Source organism: Rhynchophorus ferrugineus, unplaced genomic scaffold (assembly GCF_030347505.1).
Source record: "Rhynchophorus ferrugineus isolate W39M unplaced genomic scaffold, kcgeb_rfMv2 rfM1, whole genome shotgun sequence".
NCBI lineage: Eukaryota > Metazoa > Arthropoda > Insecta > Coleoptera > Curculionidae > Rhynchophorus > Rhynchophorus ferrugineus.
The window spans coordinates 12,486,576-12,509,773 of record NW_027472580.1 but is presented as its reverse complement, the minus strand read 5'-3'; the positions used below and the strand labels follow the sequence as shown (position 1 = coordinate 12,509,773).

Here is a 23,198-nt window from a genome sequence, read left to right as displayed (position 1 = left end):
TCTGACATCTTTGACGTCATTTCATAATTATAAATATACTTCATTCCAACCGTTCCAAGTTATTTCAAGTGGATTTCAATTTTATTTAAATCTTCTTTGAAATTTGGTTTCTTACTATATATTTGAGGTGTATTGATTATCATGTTGAATTTTCGAAACCATAGATTTGGGGTACCACTGTTTTTCCTCAATCTTTCTTTACTTTATTCGCCAGCCAACGGTCCAATTACAATACTTGTTTCTACTGAATATAATTAAAATTCAAGATTGTTTGTATTTTTTGAATAAAAATATTTATTAAAAGTACTTTTTTTATCTGGATTTCATCTGGATTGGACTTAATCCTTAAAGTAGGTTTCCAACCATTGTCCTCGGCTATATGCCTACCTACTGGCCTGTGACTAACTTGAAGACAATCTCAAAAGGTATCTGGTATTACCCAGTTTGGTACATGGCGTGGTTGAGATGGTTATTCCTTGTCGAATCACATTGTTATCTAGATATATTTATAATAGCAATCACTTAAAAAAGTAGTTAATAATAATAGGTAGTAGAAGAATTAGAACAACAAATATTCAGTTTCTTTTGAGAACATTTTCTTCCGGATTATCCACTTAATATCCACGCTACCTTTATATATAGAATATTCTGTGGATTGTTATCTTTCAAACATACAATCTGCTATTGGCGAATAAATTAAGTTTAAAATATTTAAAATATATGGTTAAAATAACTGTTGTTGTTGTTGACGAAGCTTTACAGACTTCTCTTTTCAGTATGTGTAATTTCTTGGAAGTGTGAACAAGATATGTTGCACTGCGTTGAAGATTCATACTGAGTAAATTGCATTGTATTCAACGTTCTAAATGTGGTGATTTTGACACCAAAGACAATACAGCGTTTTGGAAAAACAAATAATCGCTATCAACTAGAATTAATGTGTTTAAGTAGAGCACTGCGCGATACTACATACTACCAAAAACACAACAACGTAACTCTTCAGCAATAGTGCTTTTGAACATATGTTGTAAAACTGGTGAAAGTATACTTCGAAGCATTAAAAAGTCAAGTCCTACCCTACCCGCCATATTCTTCAGATCTTGAACCTTTTGATTACTGCTTGCACCGATATACGGGTCGTGACCCGTTTGTATAGCCCTTCATTTCTTAGAAAGTTCCCAAATAGACGCGATCCGTGAATAGGCTCACAATATATATGCTTCTTTTGAGCTGAAATCCGCAAATTGGCTGAAAAATGTTTCACAATAAAAATTAAAATGTAGGGAATACATTGGTATTGACCTGCACTTTTAGAAAATCCTGATACTTCGCTCCATATCTAACTTTATTCATGACATAAACTTGGTAGACCCCGGCCTACCATAGTAAAACATATTTTTTCAAGAGTGATACACTGATTCAAATTTAAAAATACAATTCAAACCCAATTCGTGGATTTTTGCCATTATTTTCACTGACTTGTGACACGGTGCATTATCTTCAATCGATTTCGTCCTTCAAACGGTCCAATAACGCTATGTACTTGTCGCTCTTAATGGCCTTCGTTTTTCAAGGTAGTCAATGAAAATTATTCCATGCGCATCCTAAAATACAGATGCCATACCCTTGCCACTCAGATGACTGGATGATTGGACTTCTGAGTGAAATAATGGAGCCACGTTTCATCCACTGTCACATATTGACGCAAAAACTCGGGTTTATTACGCTTCATCATCTTCAAACACTGCTCCAAATCATCAACACGACTTTTTTCGTTTTTTTTAACCCGTCACATTTCACAGAGCTTTCTCATACACAAATATTTGTGAATGATATGATGTACACATTCAGTTGATATCTTTAGAGTGTCTGCTTTTTATTCTATTTCAATTTAAGGTTATTCAAAATCATTTTGTTAATTTTTTTAATGATTTTGTCGGTAACAACCTCATTTGGACGTCGACTGCATTCTTCGGACTTGATGGTTGATTATCCTTGGGTAGTGTCCGGCAACTCGGCATCAAGCCAAGTTTTTGCTTCAAGTGTATGTTTTCCATTCAAAAAGCACTTGATAAAATAGACGCGAAATTCCTTTTTATCCATTTTTTTCACAATAACAAAAGTTGCTTCACTCAATATGCTATCATTCACAAAATGATGATCCGACAGCTGTTAAATTTATACACGCATCTTTTGGGGGTTAGGGTTATCAAAAAAAACATATAGATTTAATTCTAGTAGCGCAATCTATGTGTCAGGCTGGGGAATTTTCAATTGACTTGTTATTCTTTGAATATGTAAATTATCGTTCTTAACGCTTTTGTGTTGTTTATCTACCACTAAATTAAATAATAACAAGATGTATAATAACATAATTTCTTTATCTTTCATCTGATTATTTTGTGACGTTTTCCTTAAATATTTACTCATCAAACATAAAAATGATGAAACAGGGAATAACCAATATTACGTTTTCAGGTTTTCCCTCCGTAGAAACTTAATAAATCTCCCTCCACCTTTTGGATGTTGAGAAAAGTAGATCTGGGCATTATCGATTACAAATAAAATACGCCACTCCATAGAGTTTTTTTTTAGATTATTCGAATTGGTTTCGTTTCATTTTTCATTAATTGAGTGAGATTTCCGATTTTTTTTCTCTGACGGCGATAATAGCTGGCTCGATCTTTGACGTAGCTCGAAATATCTGAAATAAATTTAATAGCCAGAGACGGGTCGCTTTTGTCGAGTACATCTAATTGGAATATTGAACAAGTTGTATGAAAAAAGAACCACTTTCTCAATATAAACGATAAAATATGCTTTATGGCTTGAACATTTTGAATAATGTTAAACATAATCAAAATAATCCGGTTTTTTTTAATACAATACTAATTGTCAAGATCTCTCGAAGACTAGTCGTTTTATAGTGTGTGTGCGTATGTTTCTAGTTTCGTGTGTGTGTTTTTTAAGTATTCAGTATTAGAGTTAAGGACGATTGGCTATTATTAAAATTTGATCGCACCGACTTTGACAGATAAGAGATAGCAAGTGTTAATGACCGATAAGAGATAACAAAAATAATCGTTCTATTACGTTCTTACATGTATATTTAACTATTAAATTTGATTGTCTCGACATGTATATACATGAAAATTCGTTCAGTTTCAGGTACTAATCATGGTAGGCTAATAGCCTTTTGAACATTTATTATTTTTGTTGCATGAATTTAAGAAATCTGATGAAACTCATAAATTAGTTTTGCGAAGTTTTGGTAACTCTGTTCCATGATATCTCAATTGTCGGTTAAGGTGGTGATGATTTTGACATGAATGACAAAGAACGATTTAGAGGGTCAACAAAGTTCGAAGACAATGTTGAAATTCTCATATGAGGGTCACTATTTATATTTCGGAAATAGGAAAAAAATCAAATAGTTAAGCAGCCAATATATTTTTATTGTTGTTCAAAGTACTCGCCACGATGATCGATATCCTTTTGCATACGCTTAAACCAATTTCCAAAGCATTTATTCCATTCCGAATGAGGTATCTTCAAAACATGATTTTTGAACGTTTCAATGGCTTCTTCGAGCGATGAAAATCGTTGATCCCGCAATTTATTCTTCACGGATAGGAACAAAAAGAAGTCATTGGATACCAAATCAGGACTGTATGCGGATGACCCATCAATTCGATTTTTTGAGTGCTCAAATAGTCTCTGGTTTGATAGCTCGTATTGTCATTATGAAGAACAATCTGGCGTCTCTTGTTTGTTTTCATTATTATACCGAAGACTTCTGGCAAACAAATGGTTTTGTGCCAATTAGAATCTATTGTTTTACGATTCTCTAGAGGTGCGCTTGCAATATGACCAGTTTTCCCGAAGAAACAGGCCACCATTTTAATTGAAATGCTTCGTGTGCGAACAGCTTTTGTTAAATTTGGTTCATCTTGGAATACCCATACAGTCGACTGCTGCTTACTTTCGGGCTCTTACGAATTTATCCATGACCTGTCACGATTTTATAAACGTTTTTCAAAGCACCGCGATTGAATTCCTTAAGCATTTCTTTGCACCAATTGACACGACCATTTAGTTGTGTCATTAAGTATTGATGTAGAATCTCATATATGCTGGTGGAACTAATGCTTAGGGATGCATCAATTTCACAATAGGTGACATCACGATCTTGCTTAATCATTTCGCACGCAGCATGATGACTGATGCACTCTTGTTGTGATAATCCACGTCGAATATCGTAAAAAATCATCGCACGAAAATGTTAACGATTCAGTTCCATTTTTTGCCGAGACGAAACTTTCAACTAAATATAAAATACAAATATAGTCCGTGCGACAAAATGTTCTGAGTACGTATATCGTCAAAAACGTCAAACGTCACGATAGAACCGTCAGATGGACTCACATGACAACAGTGTTGCCAATTCCTGAAATATAAATAGTAGCCCTCGTACAAACATGATATACTAGTATATGATAATAAATAACTGGATCTATATATTGATAATAAAAGTTGATGAAAGCAAATAGGGGAATATTGAACGTGTTTTATAATCAAATAGCGTTCAACAATATCATGGAATAATACTAATATTATATATACAATATCATGAAACAACAACACTAGGTATGTTGAAAATAGATTAGAAAAAAATCAAAACAAGCGTTTTCAAATATACAACAATGTATTGTTTAATTGGAAGAAGATTTAAATTATCTGTATATAATACATAGCTTTATATGAGCAAATTCTAAAACTGTTGTGGAGATGTGGAATCCAATTTTGGGAAACATAATATAGGTAGAATTGAAGTTTTTCAGAACAAAATCCTAAGAGGTATTTTAGATACATCCAGATACTTGAACAATGTTTACTTAGACCTATACCTTCAGATACTCAGGAAATTTGGAGAATTGCGATCGACTAATTTTATAGAGCATATACTATATAATATTGTGTAGAAATAGATTTTGCTGTTTAGGGTTTTCTTGCATTATTTATTTCAAAATTATAATAGCATTTAAAAACTTTACGCACATTTCTTAATGATTTCTGGGGGTTGACCTACATCCCTTTTCTATTTCAATGGTCGAGTCAAACATATAATTTGTATGTGGTGATAGTTTACAATGATGACCTTATTCACTTCGAGAACCTTGTGAGGAATTACATATATACCACATTTGGAAAAATCTGTAAATAGTTAAAATTTTATTTGCCTTTACATGAGTACTCTTGACGGAATATATTCAAAAACCATCCAACTTCTTCAGACATTCTTTAGCTAATATATGGTCTATAAATGATTGTTTTGAAGGATTGACAATAAAAGGTGGTATTGTGTATTGATCGAACCGGGTACATATCTAACTTATTTCTTGGTGAAGCCTCAACAACAGGCTTCACTTTTCAGTATAAATCATTTTGTCGAAGTATTAATATATGCTCACAAAATTGTATTTGTGGAAAGTTTTACTTTTTACATTAATTTGAAGACAATAGTGGCTAAGTGTCATCGAATATTGTGTGAAGCTTATGGCAATCAAGATTCATCGACTTCAACATGTCAATATTGGTCTTGAAATTTTAGATATGGCGATTTTGGTAAAGACTTTTCTTGGTGAAGCAATCAGTACAGCTATCGCCTATAGTGGATGCGTTTGAGCCAAGATTTACATGAAAAACTGTCGGAATTCAAGAGAAGACACAACAGACACAAAACATGAACAAAAGCATGAAAAAAAGTGGGAAAATATACTCGGAAACGTTAAAATAGAAAATGGTACCCCACCCACTATTTTCTCCTAACCTTGTTCCTTCTTATTGATGAAATATCATCAGTTTGTTAGCTCTCTGTGTGTTGCTAAACCATTGAATTGATTGTGATGGATGGCTCTATGTATAACGCGAAGGTTTCTATTTACTATGGATTATGAAAGTAACATAGGACTATAAAAATAATCAAATAATTATGGTTAAAGTCGAACTGAACAGACAAACAGTAAATAAAAATAATTTAACGAAAACTTGCCTTCAAATAATTCTGCCGATTTAACAGTAACTACACCAATCACAAATAATTCTAATAACGAAAAAAAAATCAGCAATATTACAAATCAGGGTGAACACGTACAGAAACTGATAAACAAGCAAACTTGACTTTGATAACCAATATACGTGTACAAGCACTCAATATTTTCTGAACACTTCGTAAGACCACTAGGGATATCATCCATGAATCCATATTATATATACAATTAAATTATATATCAAATAGACCTTAGTAATACGTCGAAAATAGACAGAATTGTTCAAAAATTTTATCAAAATATCACACAGAACTACAAAATTCGATAATAGCTCAGTGAACGTTCCATGAAATATCATATAAAAACAATTATGTCAATGTTTTTAATTACCGCATTGAATAATATCAGACGAAATAAAGACATGTAAGTTTATTAATGATTAAGAAAAAGCTGTAAATTGTTCAAATAAATAATGAAATTCGCAAGGTTTTCCAGACATTCCATTGTACACCTTGATATTAAAAATTGGGATATTCCTGATTATTTTTACGATATATTAATTCACCACGACTTTACATCGGCTTAAGATATATCGTACAGAAAATGGTGAACAACATCAAAGAAATCTGAAATAAAACGAAATTTAACGAAGAAGATCTGTGGCTTCAAGTCAGTCATTGCCAATATTACAACAATCACGCTGTGAACTAATTTTGACTTTCTCAAACGGTTACTTATTTTGGCTAGTTATATAAGCTATATAAGAGTTCAAATATAGGAAAATGTATTGATTAACTAGTATTGAAACCTATATGGACATACTGAATACAATTAAGGGGATGTTAAAAGTAATATAAATACAATACACGTTTTTTAGAACAAAGTCTTGATACTACAGGAATAATCAATTATACCGAAACTTTCAAATACCAACTATCACTCAGATAATCAAGAGAATTGCAAGGATACATGAGGATATACACCATTCTCATATCTATATCGAAGCAATGCAACTCTTGGATAATACCAGAACAGGAGTCAGGAGATTCAAATTATTTATAATAAATTAGAATGTGAAAGGAAGCTGGTCAAGCTTCGAAAGGAACAATAAGTAGTAACATTTCGCAGAAATATTTCAATAATTATTTTATACTACCAGATGTTTATTTTAACCATTTTATGTTATGTAACATTGAAATGAATGCCATAACTATGTCATATCAGTCAGAACAGAGATAAAATTATAACCCCACCACTTAAAAATGTTATTGAATTACCTCTCCAAATTATGCATATTTAATTATTTTGATGCGTTATTATATCATTTTGGTAATTTAAAGTGTATAAACTTTAATCCAGTAATTAATATTTTAACTTTATTAAATTAATTTTACCGGCCAGGTAAAGTACATCCTGAAGTATTATCAGTGCGAGTTGTATATTTAGAGTTTCTAAATAATTTGTCACCGCTCTGCCGGAAACGCAGAATGCTGCGCTGCAGAAGATAATTTAATAAACAAATACTGAAAATAAACTCTCTGGAAACGTTCTGCAGTTTTATGCAAATATTTTACTTAGATCCTTATAAATTATTCTAGAAAATGGGTTGGCTTCTATAATTAATATTTTATTAAAATTTTGTGTAAAATTGTGATTTTTTGGTAATTTTAAATAATTTATCTTTCAACTAAAAATGGTCACAAGTAGCTATAGTTATACATTTTATTTTGGTTATTTGTGGAAATGCGAAGTATTAAAAAATTGTTAAACAACTTAGCTATAAAATTCGGTGGATTTGATATTTTTTACATAATGAGTGTTTAAATGTTTCGTTCATGAACTAGTGTTTTTACCCTCAGTGTATCATTTTCTAAACCCTTACACATATTATAACTGGCACAATCGGAAGGACTCCTGGGAGATTATAAGGCTGTCAGCTATTTAATTAATTCAATTAACTTGAATCGAATTGATTACCAAAAAAAAGACAGGTATAGTTGGATGTTTGATTAGCAATCGTTCCGCAGTTACTCGTATCATTTCTTGTAGTAGTTAAGTGGAGTTCGGGCAAAAGTATCGCAGCTGAAGTTTCCTAATGACTATTAGCCAAAAACTATTCCAAGTAAGGGACATTCAAACTTTGAAATCACCCCCAGTCCATGTATCCCTGACACATGCATCACAGTTAAAGATGTAAGGCCACCAAAAGCGGACTAAAGTTTCTGTGAATTAATATATTTTAATAGAATTTGGACAGAAGCTAGTAATTCAGGGTAAACGACCACAGAATGCCGATTTCAATAGCTTCGTTCCTTAACCGTTGGACTCTTGGAATTTGGAGTTACAGAAGCTGGAATGTCATTCTATAGAGAGCAAACCTTCAAAGACAAACTCGTGGAAGGAGGCACAAGCGACACTCAAACATAATTCCACAATAACTATAAGCTCTCCAGACGGAATAATGACCATATACAATCTTGTGGCCGTTTCTTTAAGAGGGAAGTGTTATGTAATACAGCCTGGACTATCGGGCTATGTGTTTTTTTTCTTCTTTCCGTTAAATAAAATAATATTTTCAAGCTAACAGTTTTTATTTTCTAAACATTTGACACATTACAATTTTTATACAGATGCTAATCATGTAACGCTCAACATTGTATTTCCGTTATCCGTTAGTGTTGATTTCACGAACTTTTTAACATCATTAGAAATTTATGGTTATGCTCCTTCCCCATGTCCCAGTTGCCTTTGCTTTTGATTTTAGTTATTAAAAAAGCCGATTTTAACTTCAACGACAGAGGACGGCATAGAGGGATGAAAATGTTCCTTTAAATAATTAAAACCTAGTTCAAGCTGTCAAAGAACTTTTAAAAATCCTAACTATCGATAAATTAATCGTTTAATAATGTTTATAGGCGAGAATAAAGACCCATAAAAAGGGAAAACAGCTATTATGTGAATTTTCTGAAAATGCAATTTAAAATTCTTTCAATGTCTTCGTTTCATTTCTGGAACGGCAAGAAGAAGGAATTATCGTGGGTGCATTCTGATCATATACTGTATCGTAACCTGTATATTACTTACTGATCATATGAGTTACTGATATTAGCATGATATAGTCCGAATAATAAAACTTTATTACCCAAAATGAGAGATCTATTTTAAATATTTATATGAAAAAGTAAAGTAGCTGGCTATGAACTGCCAACCCACACAAGTTTCACCAGATGTCGATGCATCTTCATAGGTTCGTATTTCTTCGTACCTTCACCATAAATATAATAAACGATTAATATTTGCTCAATTGAATATGTGGTTAAAGCACGACAATGCTACATACAGCAAACCTCCATAATTTCTGGATGAACGATTTGAGGATATGCTTCGAAAAAGTTACGTAAATTGAACATTCAATATTATCATAATCGTTTTTGTGAGTTTATGGTAATAAACCTTCCAAAACTCTAAAGTTATCGTAATCCCGGCCATCGTCTATCAATTCACACACAAAAAAACTTTTAAATAAAAGCAGTACATTTTTATATATTTTAGTAAATGTACACCATACACTTAGTTAAACATTATTCCTTCCTTCATATGTTTAAAAGAAGTTAATTCAGAAGATTATAGGAAACGAAATCACCTGAACTTAGCATAGTGCTTAAGTAGCTTGCTCTTAAGTTTAGCTTGAATGCTTTAATAATTTCATTTTAATTTAGGAAATACATACTAACATAATTATTCAGCACTCGTTTTGCTTGTGTATTTATGTAAGTACAACAGAATATAACAAGTTAATTGGAAAGTCCCCGACCTGACACATAGATGGCGGTACTAAAATTAATTTTATGTTATGTAACATTGTAATGCATGCCATGTCTATATCATATCAGTCAGAACAGAGATAAAATTATAACCCAACCACTTAAAAATTTTATTGTATTACCTCTCCAAATTATGCATATTTAATTATTTTGATGCGTTATTATATCATTTTGGTAATTTAAAGTGTATAAACTTTAATCCAGTAATTAATATTTTAACTTTATTAAATTAATTTTACCGACCAGGTAAAATACGTCCTGAAGAAACATCAGTGCGAGTTGTATACTTAGAGTTTCTAAATAATTAGTCACCGCTCTGCCGGAAACGCAGAATGCTGCGCTGCAGAAGATAATTTAATAAACAAATACTGAAAATCAACTCTCTGGAAACGTTCTGCAGTTTTATGCAAATATTTTACTCAGTTTCTTATTAATTATTCTAGAAAATGGGTTGGCTTCTATAATTAATTTTTTTATTAAAATTTTGTGTAAAATTGTGATTTTTTGGTAATTTTAAATAATTTATCTTTCAACTAAAAATGGTCACAAGTAGATATAGTTATACATTTTATTTTGATTATTTGTGGAAATGCGAAGTATTAAAAAATTGTTAAACAACCCAACTTAGTTATAAAATTCGGTGGATTTGACGTTTTTTACATAATGAGTGTTTACACGTTTCGTTGATGAACTAGTGTTTTTACCCTCAGTGTATCATTTTTTAAACCCTTACACATGTTATAACTGGCATAACCGGAAGGACTCCTGGGAGATCATAAGGCTGTCACCTATTTAATTAATTCAATTAGCTTGAATCGAATTAGTTGCCAAAAAAAAAAGACAAAAAGAAGACAGGTATATGTTGGATGTTGGATTAGCAATCGTTCCGCAGTTACTCGTATCACTTCTTGTAGTAGTTAAGTGGAGTTCGGGCAAAAGTATCGCAGCTGAAGTTTCCTAATGACCATTAGCCAAAAACTATTCCAAGTAAGGGACATTCAAACTTTGAAATCACCCCCAGTCCATGTATCCCTGACACATGCATCACAGTTAAAGATGTAAGGCCACCAAAAGCGGACTAAAGGTTCTGTAAATTTATATATTTTAATAGAATTTGGACAGAAGCTAGTAATTCAGGGTGAACGACCACAGAATGCCGATTTCAATAGCTTCGTTCCTTAACCGTTGGACTCTGGGAATTTGGAGTTACAGAAGCTGGAATGTCATTCCATAGAGGGCAAACCTTCAAAGACAAACTCGTGGAAGGAGGCACAAGCGACACTCAAACATAATTCCACAATAACTATAAGCTCTCCAGACGGAATAATGACCATATACAATCTTGTGGCCGTTTCTTTAAGAGGGAAGTGTTGTGTAATACAGCCTGGACTATCGGGCTATGTGTTTTTTTTATTACCTGGAAGGTGAGCGAGTGAGACGGGTTGCACTGTTTTTACCCTCAGTATCGCCTCTTCTTTCCATTAAATAAAATAATATTTTCAAGCTAACAGTTTTTATTTTCTAAACATTTGATACATTACAATTTTTATACAGATGCTAATCATGTAACGCTCAACATTGTATTTCCGTTATCCGTTAGTGTTGATTTCACGAACTTTTTAACATCTTTAGAAATTTATGGTTATGCTCCTTCCCCATGTCCCAGTTGCCGCTTTTGATTTTAGTTATTAAAAAAGCCGATTTTAACTTCAACGACACAGGACGGCATAGAGGGATGAAAATGTTCCTTTAAATAATTAAAACCTAGTTCAAGCTGTCAAAGAACTTTTAAAAATCCCAACTATCGATAAATTAATCGTTTAATAATGTTTATAGGCGAGAATAAAGACCCATAAAAAGGGAAAACAGCTATTATGTGAATTGTCTGAAAATGCAATTTAAAACCTTTTCAATGTCTTGGTTTTATTTCTGGAACGGCAAGAAGAAGGAATTATCGTGGGTGCATTCTGATCGGCGATAATTTTGTCAGTGTTTTTTCAACCTGTATATTACTTACTGATCATATGAGTTACTGATATTACCAATGATATAGTCCGAATAATAAAACTTTATTACCCAAAATGAGAAATCTATTTTAAATATCTATATGAAAAAGTAAAGTAGCTGACTATGAACTGCCAACCCACACAAGTTTCACCAGATGTCAATGCATCTTCATAGGTCCGTATTTCTTCGTGCCTTCACCATAAATATAATGAACTATTAATATTTTCTTAAATGAATATGTGGTTAAAGCAGGACAATGTTACATACAGCAAACCTCAATAATTTCTGGATGAACGATCTGAGGATATGCTTCGAAAAATTTACGTAAATTGAACACTCAAAATTATCAGAATCGTTTTTGTGAGTTTAAGGTAATAAACCTTCCAAGACTCTAAGGTTATCGTAATCCCGGGCATCGTCTTTCAATTCACACACAAAAAAACTAACTTTTAGATAAAAGCAGTACATTTTTATATATTTTAGTAAATGTATACCATACACTTAGTTAAACATTATTCCTTCCTTCGTATGTTTAAAAGGAGTTAAATCAGAAGATTATAGCAAACGAAATCATATGAACTTAGCATAGTGCTTAAGTAGCTTGCTCTTAAGTTTAAATACATATTAACATAATTATTCAGCACTCGTCTTGCTTGTGTATTTATGTAAGTACAATAGAATATAACAAGTTAATTAGAAAGTCCCCGACCTGACACATAGATGGCGGTACTAAAATTAAATCCATATGTTATTTAGTTAGCGCTAACTCTCAAAAGATGCGTGTATAAATTTGACAGCTGTCGGATCATTAGTTTGTGAATTATAGCATTTTGAGTGAAGCAACTTTTGTTATTGTGAAAAAAATGAATTTCTCGTGGTGATAAAATATTCCTTTTTGAAGGGCAAAAATACAATTGAAGCAAAAATTTGGCTTGATGCCGAGTTTCCTGATAATGCCGTAGGAAAATCAACCATCAAGGATTGGTATGCTAAGTTTAGACGTGGTGAAATGAGCACCGAAGGCGGTGAACGCAGTGGACGTCACAAAATGATTTTAAATGACCGTAAATTGAAACTGAATTAAATATCAGACACTGATTGTACACATCATATTATTCACAAATATTTGGGTATGAGAAAGTTCTGTGCCGCGGGAGCTCATTTTTGACCAAAAACAACGACGAGTTGATGATTCGGAGCAGTGTTTGAAGATGATTAAGCCTAATAAACCCGAGTTTTTATGTCGATATGTGACAATGGATGAAACATGGCTCCATCATTTCACTCCGAAATCCAATCGACAGTCATCCGAGTGGACTGCACACGATGAAGCCGCTCCAAAGTGTGGGAAAACGCAACAGTCCGTTGGCAAGATTATGGCGTCTGTATTCTGGGATGTGCATGGAATAATTTTCATTGACTACCTCCAAAAAGGAAGGACCATCAACAGCGACTATTACATAGCGTTAAGGGACCGTTTGAAGGACGAAATCGCCGAAAAACGGCCGCATTTGAAGAAAAAGGAATTGCTGCTTCTCCAAAAAATTCCCCGTGTCAAAAATCCGTGAATTGGGTTTCAAATTGCTTCTTCATCTACCGAATTCCCCAGATTTTGCTCCCAGCGACTATTTCCTGTCCTCAGATCTCAAAAGAATGCTCAATGAAGAAATTTTCATTGAATGAAAAGGTGATCGACGAAACTCAGGCCTATTTTGAAGCAAAGGACTAATCGTACTACAAAAATGGTATCGAAAAGTTCATCGCTATAATCAGTGTATCACCCTTGATGGGAATTATGTTGAATAAATAAAAATTGCCAAAAATATGTGTTTTACTATGGTAGACTATGGTGGAAAAACTTAATTTCTACTTAATTATTTCTGAACATTTGAATTCAGATTTTAACATTTTTATTTTGTAGCAATAACTTCTTGAAAATTATTTTCACATACTAACTTCTCTCTGGTTCTGTATTTAAAGCATTTTGTCGTTTTCTCATTTTAATTTTGTTCATTACAATTTTTTCATCATAAAAATCATAAATCATAATACTGCAAAATCATAACGACTACTGCGTTCAAAGCTCGCACAAAACTAGCAGGAGCAATTCGTGTACGTTATTTAAACATTGTTTTTAATATTCCAGATATTTCAACTGAAAGCTTTAATTCATAAATTATCATAAAATAAAACGAGTTCTCTGTACCGTCTTAGACATCTGGATTAACTCCGAAAGTTAATAAGACCAGCAATTGCGGATAAAAAGTCTTCCGTCGGTTTTACTTCGCAGTTCTTTGTTCAGGAAGCATCAGAAGAGACTTAACCAATTGTTAAAATTCGGATCCCCTTTGATGTAGGAAATATATCTCGCCATTATTCCAACTGCAAAGCATAATTTTCCATTTTAACTGGCGCATTTTAAATATGGAGTTTATTATTTGGCCGGAAGTAATTTGTCTTTTATCTTAAATAATAGTTATTCAGTTTCTGTGTTTTTTGTGCGTTATTTTTTACGTGCGTTTTTGTGAATATGTGCATATATTTTTTCAGTTTTTCTATTATAATACTTTAGAGTAGTATTATTTTATTCTTCTTTATACTAAACCATGGCAATCTGTCTCAAAAGGATAAAGCACTCTGTTCAATTTAAATTACTGGTGTGTTGTATTTTTTTATGAGAGAACTCGCTTGCTCTTGTTTTCTCACTCCACCATAAAGCTTTTCCATTGAGGTAGAATGGGAATGAGTAGAATAAATGACGTCAGCACATTTGCTAACTTTGTAAGCGATATCTTTCAATTATTTTTGCAGTCTGATTAGCCGCCGAAACATACAGCCGAAATAAAAAAGTACGTTAAATCACCTTGGCAAATGTGCTTACCACTGAAGACCTTATATCCTAAATGATCATGATGCTGCGACCTTGTCGGCGCGACTATTTTGAAACATCTACCACATAAGAGGATCATGAGTCAAATTCTTTAATTTCTGCCCTAGACTCTTGCCCAAGTCTTCATGTTTTTCAAGCCAGGCAAACCATCACAATATAGGATCGTATAGACCTCCAATCAGTAGTAAAGTAGAATCATTTGCTGAATATCTAGAAAAAATCTCAAACCAAACGTAACTAATACTGAATATAATTTGCCGGACATAGAAGCTGAAAATTCGATGATTGAATTAGTCACGCCGAGAGAGTTAACCAAAGTTATTAAAACTGACATTAATCCCAGGAAATCACCAGGCTACAATTTAATAACAGGAGAATTACTGCAAAAACTACCAAGAATGGGAATTAACTAACTCATCAAATTGATCAATGCAGCATTTAGATAGAAAATATGTCCCAGACATTTGGAAGATGACGGAAATTGTAACGAACCCAAAACCTGGGAAGTCACCAAACGATATAAAAGCCTATAGACCTATATCACTGCTGCCAGTAATATCTAAGGTTTTTGAAAAACTCCTGATGACAAGTATAAAACCGATCATAGAGAGAAAAAAACCCAATACCAACATACCAGTTTGGGTTTATTAACAATTGCATTCAACAATTGACCAGGTTCACAGAATAACAGATGTTATTGAAAAAGCTTACGAAACGAAAAAAGTATGCTCAGCTATATTCTTAGATGTAGCAAAAGCCCTTGACAAGGTTTGGCATGAAGGCCTGGTTCATAAACTACAGAAAATGCTGTTTAAACAACACACTGAACTATTAAAATCGTACATTACAACCATAATATTTAAAGTCAAACTAGAAGAAGCTTACTCCATAATAAAAGAAGTTAAAGAAGGTGTACTACAAGCAAGTGTTCTGGAACCAATGCTTTATCTACTCTACACATGTGATGCACCATAAATGGAGAATATTGCGATGGCTACATTTGTTGATAATATTGCGATTATAGCTGTCGGAGGCAAAGAACAAAGTCGTGAGAGATATTGCGGGCGCACTCAAATACTATAGGACTGATTACCTACATTGAGACCTTCAAATACCCATAGTCAGTCAAGAAATCAAGGGAATTGCAAGAAGGCATGAGGAAAGACTCCATTCTCATGAGAATATTGAAGTATTGCAGCTTTTGGATACCACCAGAATAGGACACAGGCTCAAAAGAATCAAACCATCTGATTTTGTGTAATGTTGTGTAGTGAGGAGCATATATTAAAAAATTCACTAGAGACTGAGGTAGGGCCGATGTTAGATCTCCTACTTATATACCTAGATTTAAGTTATAATAAAGACCAATTGTAGGTTAGACGGAAACTACTGGTAAGAATGTAATAATTAAATAATAATAAATAATAAGGTAAAACTTTAATTTTTATATAGTATTTATGGTTATTGTACCTCTTTAGTTTTTAGATTTTGTTTAAGTTATATTATGTTGTCTATATTTATTATAGTATATTATTAAAAAATAGCAATTAACATATTAAAATACGACAAAACATTTTGCGGTATTCCATTCCATAAAAAAATTCCATTCCTTTTTACAGATCCACAGAACATTCACATTTTAAAGCAGTTCTACTTTGTTTAAAATGAAATTATAAATTTAATGTTAATAGTATTCAGTAATTAATTAATTTTTTTTCTTTTTTAAAATTAGTATATGAACGAATATGTATATCTCCGTCTCGCTTATGCTACTGTAGGACATTATAAGCACATATAAAATTAAATGCTATAAAATTAAATATTAACTGCTCCAAGCAATTATCTCCGTCCTTTCCTCTCCTCTCGGTCGAACCGTATGTTTGAGTAATTACTATTTTCAATCGCTGGTTTTTTGGCTATCGACTGTTTCGACTGTTTTGAGTATTTTCAGTCTATAGTTCCAAACGCTACTAAATTTTATAAAGAATTGTTTTTGTTTTATTTTATTTCGTTTCTGATGTCTTGCTTCTAAGCTCAAAATACTCCAAAGCTTCTCCATAGGTTCCTTTCAAAGATCTGTTATATTCCATTTATACTTTGTAACTTCATCAGTTTAATACTTTGACTTGAGATAAATTGGTGTGAGTAGTTAAAGGAATGCCAGGATAATCCGGAGGAAACACAATAGTTGGGGTTCCCATACAAAGATGTACAAGAGCATAGCAATATATGGACAATCATAATGCAAGAAAAATAGTATACATTAATAATAAAAATCATTTTATATAGTTTAAAGTTATATGAGTGGTATAAAAGCGATAACAGGTCAATTGAAAAGTCCTCGGCCTACCATAGTAAAACACATTTTTTGACAAAATTATTTTTTTTATTCAACATAATTCCATTCAAAAATAATACACTGATTATAACGACCCTTCAAATTTCGATACCATTTTTGTAGTAGGATTTATTCTTTGCTTCACAACAGGCATCAGTTTCGGGGATTACCTTTCATTCGACAAAAATTTCTTCCCAGCGAGCATTCTTTTGAGATCTGAAAACAGAAAGTAGTCGTTGGGGGCCAGATCTGGAGAATACGGTGAATGAGGAAGCAATTCGAAGTCCAATTCATGGATTCTTGCCATTGTTTTCACTGATTTGTGACACGGCGCATTGTCTTGGTGAAACGGCACTTTATTTTTCTTCAAATGCGGCCGTTTCTCGGCGATTTTGTTCTTCAAACGGTCTAATAACGCTATATAACAGTTACTGGTGAAGGTTCTTTCTATTTTCAGATACAAATAAAATACAGACGCCATAAACTTGCCAGCCGACTGTTGCGTTTTCCCACGCTTTGGAGCGGGTTCATCATGTACAGTCCTCTGGGATGACTGTCGAATGGACTTCAGAGTGAAAGGATAGAGCCATGTTTCATCCATTATCACATATCCACGCGAGAGCTCGAGTCTATTTCGCTTGATCATCTTCAAACACTGCTCCAAATCATGAACTCGTCATTGTTTTTGGTTAAAAGTGAGCTCGCGCGGCACCCACATTGCACAGATCTATTTCATACAAAAATATTCGTGAATGATATGATGTACACGTTCAGTTGATATCTTCAGAATTTCCGCTATTTCCTTAAGTTTCAATTTACGGTCATACAAAATCATTTTGTGGATTTCTTGAATTGTTTTCGTTGGTAACAAATTCTTTTGGGCGTCTGTGAACGCAGTATTCACCGTCCTCGGTGCTCATTTCACCAAGTCCAAACTTAGCATACCAATCTTTGATCTTCATGGGGCAGTGTCCGGAAACTCGACATCAATCTTGCAATATTTTATAAAGAGGCAAAATTCCTATTTATTCTTTTTTTTCATAATAATAAAAGTTGCTTCACTCAAAATATTGTAATTCACAAACAAATGATCCGACAGCTGCTAAATTTATACACGCATCATTTGAGGGTTAGGGCTAACTAAAAATATATAAGGATTTAGTTCTAGTAGCGCCATCTTTGTGTCAAGCCGCGGACTTTTCAATTGACCTGTTATTATACTTTAATAATAAAAATCATTGTATATAGTTTAAATTAATAGGTGAATGGTATAAAAGTATAAACATGATTGCAATGTACACAATAAAGAAATAAGAAACCTTAGTGACTCAAAAAAAAATGTTTTACGTGAACAATCTAATTTTTACAGTACCTATTTTAAAATTAGTCATAAATAATGTTATTCATCTGAAATTTAAAAACTTTCAATATAACAAAAATACATAGTGACTACCAATATACAAGACTTATAATTAAAAAATAGCGGCTCTTCTCAGAAAATCTCTTCTCAGAATGAAACAGCGGCAAAGAATCACTCAAAATCATTACGTTCCTAATAATATTTTTTATAATAAAAAAATGAAAGCTAAATAAGTAAAAGAATACTTTTTCCAACCTTGGATGGAATTACAACAGATATTATCATAGGAATCCTAGCGACACGTTCCTTGGTACCACTTTGTCAAATTCATATCTTTCTTGTAATATTTCTCTTTAATATCTCATTTAGTGCATTACTGCGCCTTTATTTTGTAGAAATTATTTAAGTAAACGTTTTAGTATACGTGATAAAACTAATTCAATATTTTCCGAAATTCCTAGTTTGTAATAATATATTTTTTCCAGGCTCATCCACAATAGCTCTCAAGAAATATTTACTGGAACATAATTTACAGTAAATGCAGAGAGGTGAGTTGTTTTTTAACAAATTTAATATAATGATTTAATAACCCTAAAGATTAAAAACAAACATCAACATATGGAGTAATTAAAACCAAGGGGGAAATACTCAATTTATTTGTTATTATTTTATATAGTTACATTTACATAAACAATACTAATTGATTTGTGTTTAGCATTTAATTAAACAAAACATTAGTCTCCGATCCAAATTCCTGTTAAAGCTTATTTCATATAGAAACAATAATTAATCCTAAATCCCGTCTATATACTATATACATTTGTATAAAAAAATGAGTTTTTGATAGTTTACTAGGATGAATTGGCACGTTTTACATAGTATTTTATATTTCAAACGTTTGACTTAAGTACCTAATTTATGATATCTGTTATTTAGGTTATAAAATATGTATCAAAATAACAATTAAATAAGTGGATACGTTATTAACATTGTATATAAATATTATTTGCGGTATTTAAATTATTGCTTTTTTTAATATTGAGTATTAATCGATTTCAAAGTAGATAATACTAACGCAATAATAATGTAGGATTTTATTTCGCGATATTTGGATAGAAATATATTTTACAATTAAATAATAGACGATTGAAATTATTTAATCTTCAGTCTATTATTTATATACCTTGAGCATGTTGTGTTTTTCATGTCATATTTATCATAATAATACTATTTATTAATGAAGATCGTTAACTAAAAATCCATTATGACAATGACTTACATGACTGTCAGAAGATAGGTAATGGTATAAATCCTCGTATATGGTATTAAATACTACTAGAACATATATAAGAACAATAAGCTTTCATATTACTAAGAAAAAAAATTAGAAGTTCTTCAATTAGATTGCAAACTAAGCAGTGTGTTGCAATTGAATTACTAAGTGAACTACTCTGTTGTTATTGAATTAACAGAAAAAATGATAGTTTAATCAAAGGTTTCTAGACATTTTAGTGTATGCACTATTATTTTAACATTAATAATAGCTAATAACAAAGCAATCACCAAATATTTTGAACTAAAGACTCGTACATAAAAATTCATCCCATCTGGATTTCGGTACCTGTGTCGAATATAGTTTATAAACTCAGAAAGTATCGTTTGAATTATTGATTTTACTTATTGAGTAATGTTCTATATAAATTTCTGATATAATTGCAATGAATAAACAGTCAATTTTGATATATATAACGATATGTATATCAGGTTAAAAGTGTAAATAGGTTAAGTAAATATCACAGATGGTATTTATTATAGGTGTTCGATCATACGATCATTATACTAACTAAAATGTTTTTTTAACCTGCTAATGTTGTTCAAGTTATTTCGAATCACTATTTTAGAAGGAATATATGCTAAAATTTGAACATATCAACAGAAATAACTGTTTAATACATATTTAAGTTTAAACGGATATGCAAATAAAAATTTATTTTTTGAAAGTAGAGGAGAAATATGACAGCATACATTAGTGTATGTAGGGGCTATTAACAGTTTTACAATGTATAATACTAAACAAAAATCGGAAAAGTGTTGTTCTTATAGCACAGCAACCAATGTGGATTTTTGATTCTACCGATTTTTATGTAAGCTTAAAATTCAACAAATATTTTTAACTTTTAACAAGAAAGGAAGCTCTTGAGGCACCATTATCGATTCATAGTATTTTAATTTTTGTCTTATGAAATTATTGCTAGAAGTATTTTAGAGGCTGAGGAATCGATCAAAATTCAAATAATTTTTGTGATAAGCGGTAAAAATTATATTTCTAATGAGCATTTTCTGCTGTAACCCAATACATCTACATCAAAACAGGACGTCAACTTAAAGAAGGTTTCTTCTGTTTCTGGAGGAACAGGAACATTTATTAATTTTTCCTTCTTATTCCCAAATTTCTCAGGCTGTTACAGTGGTATATTTAAACCAGTAGTTGAAGAAATCCTGTTGAAAGAGAAACACTCTTGAACTTGCTATGTGTTCTTGCTAAATACTGGTTAGTTAACCTTTGCATAAAACAATTAAAAAAAACATTAATAAACTATTTAATGGAATCTGACAACTATTAATTTGTTTGTAATTGTACACTGTTATTGTCTTAAATATTATAAACTAAAAAATTATACATTAAAAATAATTTGTTCGGAATACATGGTCTAAACTTATTGAATTTTTAAATTACATATTTGAATTTTGGTTGTCAAATCTCGATTGCTTGCTTAGGTATCTTTATATGTTGATAACTGGACACTCTTTATATTATATGTATCCGTATGCAAAATTCTTATTCTCATCCATTTTAATCCCATTTACATTTTTAATCCGCCAGAATAAACAACTAATTATTATTTTTCTTATTATACCACCTTGCTCAAAATAATTAGTTGTTTAAAAATAAAACACCATTTTTTGGCATAATATTAGTTTGAGAATTATCATTAAATTTGGATTGTACATAATTTTGGTAATAAATAAATAAGTCTAAAGATTACGTACAAATGAATTGAACTAAAAATAGCAATAGCAAAATAACAAAAATATTTGTAACAATTCTGGTTTACAATATCGCCACATATACACTTCTCAGTTTTTCTGGTGTTACATTGTTCGGTTCTTATCTACAAGTGTGAAGGCACAGATTCTTCGGTTTCAAAAACATCTGCGGAGAAACACATGTTATAGTTTTCAGCTTTCAAATCTCCCAATTTACTTGGTCTGGTTACTTTTCATCTGGTTTGAAATGCAAAGAACAAGAACATAGAGGTTCATAAGAGATTCCCTTAATTCCCTTTCAAAAACCGTTCCAGTGAAGAATATTTTGGAAAATAATTAGTGTTATTTACACCTTCATATCCTAGAAAACAACATTTTTATTTACCTTAAATGCTACAAAAATAACGTTATAAAGATAAATTTATTAAAAAAATTCGAAAAAAAAACATAACCAAATCATCGGTGGGCCGCATTCATATTAATATAGAAAATCTTATAGAAAATAGTTTTCGTAATATTTATCTCGTTCTCATTTCTTCATCAATAAAGAACAACCTGGAAAAAATACTGGAAGCCAAATCCGGTATATTCGACGTAAGTTGTAATAGCTCGAACTGTATTTCATAATATTGGTCATCGAAATTACACAGATATTATCTCGTTTATTGATGGAAGATGTTTATGTATTAATTCTTAAGAAAGGAGTTTCTTTTAATTATCTGCCCAATTACTACAATAATAATTCATAGTACTCTTAGTGATAACTTTTGCCCTAAAATACGTTGCCTGATTTGGCATTGTTCAGATTCTATTAACCCTTATTTATTAAAATTTATGATTAATTAGAACTGACATATTTGAAGGGTTTTCGTGTGTCCACACTTTGTCTATATTTATGTATCGGTATAAAATATAGTCAAGGTTAATCATCCTGACGAAATATTACGTCAAGATTAATACACCCAAAGAAAATTTAGAGTCTTGCATAAAGAGGAATTCTCAACACTTAAAGCTATTTCGGCTGGGTAGTGTCTTGGGACCAATCCTATATTTGCTCTAGAGAGCTGATATCCCAACAACAAAAGGAACAGTACTTGGAATATTTGCGGACGACACAGTTACCATAGCAAAATATATATTTCTGTTTAATGCTGTAGAGAAATTGTACTTTTTCTGTAGAAAAAGTTGAGTACACAAAAAGTAGTGGTCAACAAAATCTACAAATGGGCTAGCGACTGGAAAATACAGCCCAATAGCTCGAAATCTGTCCATGCTAATTTTGCGTTGCGGCGAAATGACGAAAACCTAATTATATCACTTGACGGATTCATCCAAATACCTCGGAATGTATCTCTATGGGAGGTTAAACAGGAGACATCATGTTAGACAAAATGCAGACCAGATTAATCTCGAAGTCAAACAACGGAAGTTGGTCGGATCATACTCTCAACTTGTCCTATAATCAAAGAGATTAGTTTATCGGTCAATCTTAAAGAAAGTTCTACTAACAATTACCAATGCTTATCTCTACTTAACCTGAGAGCTACACGATGACCTCGAAATCTAATGGATAAACGAAGTGATCCAAGATTTCGTCATAAAACATGAAATAAGGTTGTTAAATCATAGCAACGTGGAATACAGCTGCTGCACAACTCGCAAGAAATCGGAAGATTGAAGC

At 31.9% G+C, this 23,198-nt stretch overlaps 1 protein-coding gene across 1 annotated transcript in view; it reads left to right on the top strand.

The window, feature by feature from the left end:
- LOC143204482 (neuropeptide CCHamide-1 receptor) overlaps positions 1-23,198 on the top strand; it is a 480,161-nt gene that overhangs the window by 79,061 nt on the left and 377,902 nt on the right. Inside the window, exon 2 of the mRNA XM_076417039.1 lies at positions 18,955-19,017. The gene's annotated coding sequence lies outside the window, so the exon portion shown is untranslated. The remainder of the gene's footprint in view (positions 1-18,954; positions 19,018-23,198) is intronic.